This window comes from Hibiscus syriacus, unplaced genomic scaffold, assembly GCF_006381635.1.
Source record: "Hibiscus syriacus cultivar Baekdansim isolate YM2019G1 unplaced genomic scaffold, ASM638163v2 tig00109945_pilon, whole genome shotgun sequence".
In the NCBI taxonomy this organism is placed as follows: Eukaryota; Viridiplantae; Streptophyta; class Magnoliopsida; order Malvales; family Malvaceae; genus Hibiscus; species Hibiscus syriacus.
The window spans coordinates 1268034-1275054 of NW_024062535.1; the positions used below are offsets into that span (position 1 = coordinate 1268034).

At 35.4% G+C, this 7021-nt stretch overlaps 1 long non-coding RNA gene across 2 annotated transcripts; it reads left to right on the forward strand.

The window, feature by feature from the left end:
• Positions 1-1224: 1224 nt before the first annotated feature.
• On the forward strand, positions 1225-5545 carry LOC120210903. Of its 2 annotated transcripts, XR_005524537.1 has the most exons (5): positions 1225-1405; positions 1674-1729; positions 1829-4905; positions 4982-5088; positions 5360-5545. It is a non-coding gene; the product is annotated as an uncharacterized LOC120210903 (long non-coding RNA). The 2 variants fall into 2 exon arrangements; XR_005524536.1 differs by having other exon boundaries at positions 1674-4905.
• The last annotated feature ends 1476 nt before the right edge of the window (positions 5546-7021 follow it).

Below are 7021 nucleotides of genomic sequence, written 5' to 3' on the forward strand. Positions count from 1 at the left end.
TTTTAATAAGTTCAAAATGTTGGTAATGCTCAATCCCACATAGTATTGGAAATACTATTGGGAATGGTATTTAAGACTTGGCTTTCCCACTTCCTTGTTGAGTGATAGAGAACAAGGGGGACTCTCGCGCACCGCCGCCGCTGTCCGTCCGTCTCGGCTCGGCTCGGCACGGCACGGTTCGTGGTCGTGGTCGTGGTCGTGGTAATACGTGTCTTCGACACGTCCACGCGGATACTATCTTTTTAGAGAAAATTCTTGAGAAATTTCTCTTTGAAAGAAATAAATGGAAAAATGTGAAAGATTTCAACTGATATTTATAGGCTGCTGAGGACTGTTTAATTTCAAATGATAACAGCTGGTATATGAGAGTTATCAGAAATTAAACAGCTTTTCCTAAATTAAATCAAAAACGTTAAGATGTATCTGGACTGATTTCCAGCTTTGTACAGAGGAGACAAGCTGTTAATATCAAGAGTTACAGGAGTTATTTGATTTAATTCCATGGGTTACATGATATAATTTCGGGAGTTATAACAGCTGAACAATGATGCAATGAACCTGGACTATTTTTGAGTCAGGTTCATCTAGACGTTTCAGCTGTTACAAAAGAAAAGATTTAATCCTGAAATTTTATGGACGATTTTAACCATATTTCTAGCCTATAAATAGAGGGCTATAGTCAGCTTCTCAACTCACTCTCAAACATTCACAATTCACTTACAAAAGTGTTTTCTACAGTGCTCTCTGTGAGTTCTCTCTGAGTGCTTTCCAATCAGAAGAGCAATACCACCAGCAGTCCACTCCAGTTTCGGGTGTACGGAATTCGGAGCGACCGTGTTAACCTCGGGGACGGTCCGCCTACTACAGTGATTACACACATCGGGGCGAATTCGTTTCTAAGGAAGTGGTTTTTACCACGACACGGTTTACGAATTTGTTTTTTTTATTACTGTTTATATTTCCAGTCAGTACTAACGGTGTAGTTTTGCAGTTCATATATCCAACACAAAAGTGTACTTTTAGTGGTTAAAATGGAATAGGATCAAATTATTAAAATTTATGAAACGATTACACCAAGAGTAGATATTGTTTATTATTTTTCTTATTTTTTGGTTTTAATATATTTTTAAAAAATAAAATAATTTCCCTTTTTATTTAATTTAGATATTATCTTTTTCCCTAATGTTTTGGTGCTTATCCAAAATACGTTCATTATTCCGCTTGTTTTCTTCAATGGCTAAAACCTTCATTTCCTTCCTCTCTAACCTTTTTGCTCAACCCATTTCTAAACTTGATTTTCAACCTTTCATTACTTTATTTTACTGTGGATTTCTTTAGCATGGTGGAGTCCTCTTGTTTACTTTCCTTGATGATTTTTATTCTTGTTCAATCAAATTCCAGCAAGGTAAACTTCGTTTTCTTGGTTCCTTTATGCTTCACCGATTAAAAAGATCCTTGAGATGATTTGGGGATTTTCTTGTGTTAAACTAGATGTTAATAATGAGGATAGTATTGGGTTAAACAGTTTTTCAATAAGAATTGGATTTCATATTGAATCATTTGAAATATGCTTAGTTTTAGACGTTTTCAGAAATTCAGGAATTCCTTTGGTTGCTATTATTTTGGACAGTTATTTTATGTTTTAGGAACTGATTTCGGTTTCTTTTGATCAGTTTTTAGGGGAATGAAAGTTGTGTTGAACTTGTGGAAAGTTTCGAGTTCAAGAACGGTAATATTTTGGGTAGTTTCAGCATTCTACGCTATATTTTTGAAACATATTTTTTGCTATGTTTTGGGCACTTAAGGGACATGTTTTATGGTTTCTAAGGTGTTATTTGGGTCTATAATGGAGTAAAATTGGTGCACTATTGTTTGGTGTTTGTTTGGCGTAAGATTCGATCGATTCTATGTGGTAAAACCGATAGAGGTGAGTGGTTGCAGGTTCTTTTATAATGAGCATTGGTGATATTAATTGAAGATTATAATGGTAAGTATTTAGCGAATCTAATAGTAAGTTACTACTCTGTTTTGGCATTCGTTTCATTTATGTAAACATTTTATGACGAAGAATGAGCATGATTGCACATAAGCATGATGTTAACTTGTGATGCGTATATGATTTTGCAAGTTATTTTATAATCTATTATGAATTTAGTTCTGGACAAGAAAAGACACTTTTCTATCCAAGAATGAGTTGAGACAGTTTCATTATTCTATTTGGGTTGATCATGACAAGCATCTTAGTTTGAAAACTATGTTTTGAAAATGCATAAGTATATGTAAATGCTATGCATCACTTGGAAACTATTTATGGTAAACCTGACTTAATTGGCAATTGTTCTTAATAGGCCTTTGGATTTTAAAGGCATGCTTAGGAATAAGTACTCAATGTTTTAAAAATGTGATTGCAAGGGATATGAGGTTTGGTTGGTACATTGAGCTTTGCTCCGAGAAGTACATGAAGTAGGGTTGGTGCGTTGAGCTTCGCTCCGAGATATAGAAGTTGGGACGTAAGTTAGTCCAAATAAAATGAGTTTTATGGAGTCCATTTATCCATAGACATGTTGTGTCTCAAACAAATGCCAATGGTCTTAAATTAATTAATTATGTGTATGTTGTGTGTATGGACTTCCGACAAAGGTAATGGTGCATGTGGGAATGTGTATTGAATTATTGATCAAGACTTTATCAAGAATATTATAACCTGGAAATTAAGTTAAATATCATGTAAAGTGAAATCAAATATAGTGCCTGTTGATAGGTAAGATTTGAACGAGCTTTGGAAAAGAATGCATAACACGTAGGATACTTCCATTGATTTTATTATGAGCATTATATGAGAAGGTATAGGCATTCGATGGGCTTTACTCTTACACCCTGTTGTATAAATTTTTGTAGAGATTTAGTTGTTGGTTCATGGTGTGGAAGCGTTATCCAATGGTGTTCAAATAAGACAGTTTTTTTTAAAAGAATATGTGAACCAAGAGTTGGCTTTGAGGCAATATGGAGATGCTATGCTGGAATTTTGTTTAATTTTGGTGTCATCAAGTTTTGTAAATATTTTGAAAAGGGTTTCGTCTTGAATTACTTGATTCATGTTGTGTTGATGTTTATGAAGTTGGTTATTTGTTAATTATGGTTTCATGATAGGCATAACATTCCAAATGTTGCTATGAACTCTAATAAGTGCTTGAATGGACTAGACAAGTTATTTTGAGTGAACATAATGTGTTAGTGCCTTAGGAAGCATGAAATGAGAGATTTAGTCACTTTTGGTTAGGTGACTTATTAAAAAGTAAGTTGTTTATGCAAATTTTGACTTTTGATGCTAGATTTCTTTATAAAGTGTTTACTGGCATTTTGAAGCATGCTACAAGTGTCTTATGATGTGTATGAAGTGGTTTGAGAATGTTTATGTATGTATCTAGACCCTACTAAAGTTTAAAGGAAAGTTTGGTAATTCATTTATGCATGATCATATGAAATTATGCGGTTTTTCTGAAAAAGGGTCGATCCCTTCAAGAAAAGGATAGGGATCGATCCCAAACCTTATGGATTGAAAAGGATCAATCCCCCATAAAAATGGATTGATTCCTTCGCTATGTATTCACTGAAAAAAATGGGAAAATTCAATTCATTAAAGGTTCTAAGAGTTCCTAAATCTTAATATGACCTTGAATGATTTTGTATGTTCAAAATGGTTCAGAAATTACTTAGTTAATTATTACTAGATTTTAATTTGGAAAATGAAGAGAAATTTTTTGTCTCGTTGTAAATTACTAAATCACATAAGATGAGAGTTGATTTCATGATTGTTGTTCATGTGAGACTTTTGATTAATTACGATTAGTCCCTAAGATTGTAGGTCAGATGAGACCCTCGATTGATGTTTGATCAATGTGAAACTTTGCATGCTTTAAATTAAGGATAGTATATGAATAATAACTAGCCTAAATTCATAAATTATTTTTGGATGTTTTGATTATGAAATGATTATTTTACCTTGATGCTCTAGTAGTGTTTTCTTGAAATGTTCAATGGTTAAATGACGTTAGTTTATTAAATTTTTATTGTTGCCATGAATTGCATATTATATGTTCAATTTTTTTATTGCTTCCGCTTAGCTTGTATGGTTTTATGATTTTGATTTGTCCGACAATTTTGGAACCTAATGTACATTCAGGTATCCGGGTCACCTACATGGTTGGGTATGAGTTGTTACATTTGTTGGTATCAAATCCATGTTATTTAAAAATGTGTATGTATGTTGGGGTATATAATTGGGAACCATATTGCCTCAAATGTTTTAGAAAAATTACATGTTATTATTTTATCACCCGATAAGCTTCTAACCTTAGTTTTGTTTAATTGTATAGCTTTTGTGCTAGTATAGTTCTATATGGCATCGCATCATGCAATATTAGGAGCTTCTGAGGATCGGTGCCCTATTAGATAGTGTCATACGAATTCTTGAACAGATGGGTTGCTCAGATAATGAGAAGTTGGGATGTGTAACATCATTACTTTAGGGTGATACACACCGTTGGTGGCCAATTATTAAGAGAGGGACCGCAACAAACTGATTGACTTAGGTGTTCTTTCAGGAGTCGTTTTGAAGGAAGTTTTTATTTTCTAAGTACACTTAATCTATGAAGAATGAATTTCTTAATCTAGTTCAGGGTAGGATTTCAGTTTCTGAATATGAGGCAGAGTTTGTCAGACTTAGTGAGTATGTTGGTGAGATTGTGCCGGTTGAGGTTGAGCGGTGTAAGGGATTCAAGGATTGGTTGCAGTGTGAGATTCGTGCCTATTTGGTGACTGGTTCTTTTAATGTGTTTGATATTATGGTTCATCAAGTAAGAGATATGGAGAGTACCATAGGTGATCCGAGTTGTGAAGTTTAGGGTAAGAGATCATCTTATGCTTCGAGTTTTTAAAATCGCTCTACAAAAAGGGGTCCTAATTATACTGATCGTGGTAGGAAGGATCGATGTGATTATCGACATAGGCAGACCAACAGAGTTGTTCAGCTAGATACTGACTATGCCAGGCATCCTCAGTGCGCTACTTTTGGCCAGAATCACGGAGGTGAGTGTTGTGTCGTACATGAACTTGTTTTCTGACGTGATCCAAATCAGCAACATAAATGACTTTGCATCTCCAACCTTTCACAATAATCAAAGGGGGATTTTCTTTAAGTTATTCTTTCTTTATACCATAGTTATAATAATAGTTTACATACTTTACATTTATAGTTATGATGATGGTATTATGTAATGTATGAAGTTACTATTATAAACCACATATTTATACATTTATATCTTACATTTCCTAGCTAATAATATGCTTTCTTTTGTAGGTACATATTCGGCCACATGATGGGAGCTAACTTAAAGCTAGCATTGGAGTCCATGAGCTATGGAAACTTGACTAGGACAACTCTAGGACAGCTCAAGAGCATTTTGGGGCAAAGTTTCCAGCTGACCCCCGAGCACATAGCTGACTTGAGCTGGACTTTTGAGCTAGCTAAATATCTCATTTCAGCTGGAGAGTTGCACTATCATCACCACCACACAGAGCACTTCAAATATGGTATAGGTTACTTTTTTGTGAATTCGTACCTTTTCGCGAAGAGTTGTCATTCCAAGAGGTACCTTTTCACAAGGAGCTATCCTAAGACTCACCTACATGTCCTTCATATATGACCAGCTCATCTTCAGCTCAAATACATGGAAATTAGATCAAATGGTGAAAGGTTACTTTCCACAAATGTGACCTTTCATAACAAGTTGCTGCCCCATTGATGACATGTCATTTAGACACATGTTGGATGCCAAGTCATGCCTAACTTGTTGCTTATCTTCACGCCATAAGTATCCTATGCCACCCATGTGAGTGTCTCATGACCAGCCACCCATGTTCTATGCGTGTGGAACAATTGGGCGCCAAAGTGAAGGGGATTCTCCCTATTTCGCCAAAGCAAGGTGTTGCTTCAAAATTGGCGCCAAGATGAACCACAAGGAGACCATTTGGCCAACGACAACTCCCTTCATCAAAGCATCATTTATTTTCAAATTAAGTCATGTATTTTTCCGAAAAGGCATGTATCTATTCGGCCAAATCTTTGCAAGACTATACATAGGCTTTGGCATTCATTTGTAAACTCAACCCTTTTGATAATATAAATCTTTGTGAGATTATTCTCTTCAAGTTCTTTTTAGAACTATATCGATTAAGCAAACTTCTAAAGTTTGTGGCGTCAACCTCTTCCATAGATACTTCGAGTTTCTAGTTTCTATAACTAGTGGGTTCAAGTCCTTACTACCAGCCCTTATAACGACTTATAAGAATTGAGTCTTTGCTCATCTATAGCATTGGTTCATTCTTAGTCTTATAAGATACTATCTAAACCATCACCATCTTTCCTTACTTCACGCCTACAACATCTTCACTTCCATCATCATCCCATCACCATAAACCATCCTTCAATATTCATCAAGGCAAACGTCCATCATCACCATCGGAGTTCGAATTCTATTGCATTTGAAGGACAAATCAACAACACTTTCGCAACCATCATTTGATAACATTTCTATCACTATCATTTCTTCTATTTTCATTTCCATTCTTAATCATCAATTCCTTTAATCATTTCTTTCTTTATATTATGCAGATTACTTATATATTCAAGTGTAGCATTTGGTGTTTCTCTTAGATCAGGAAACAACAAGGCTGCCAACTTCTCCATCATTGAAGAAGCTTGGATAGCCTTACATCATTTTCGTTGTGGTATTGGGGGACATCAGATTCGAGATTATCCGTAGAGATCTGAGGATAGAGTAGTGGTGGCTCCAAAGGGTCACGGAGGTGGTAAAGTTGGCTGTGGCCATCAAGATCATGTTCATGGAAGAGAATGTGGTCAGGGTGCTCCAACTGAGGGTGATGACCTAGGAGAGTTTATACGATTCGTGAGCCAGAAGATTATGCCCCTACTGATGTGATTATCGGTACCTTTTATATT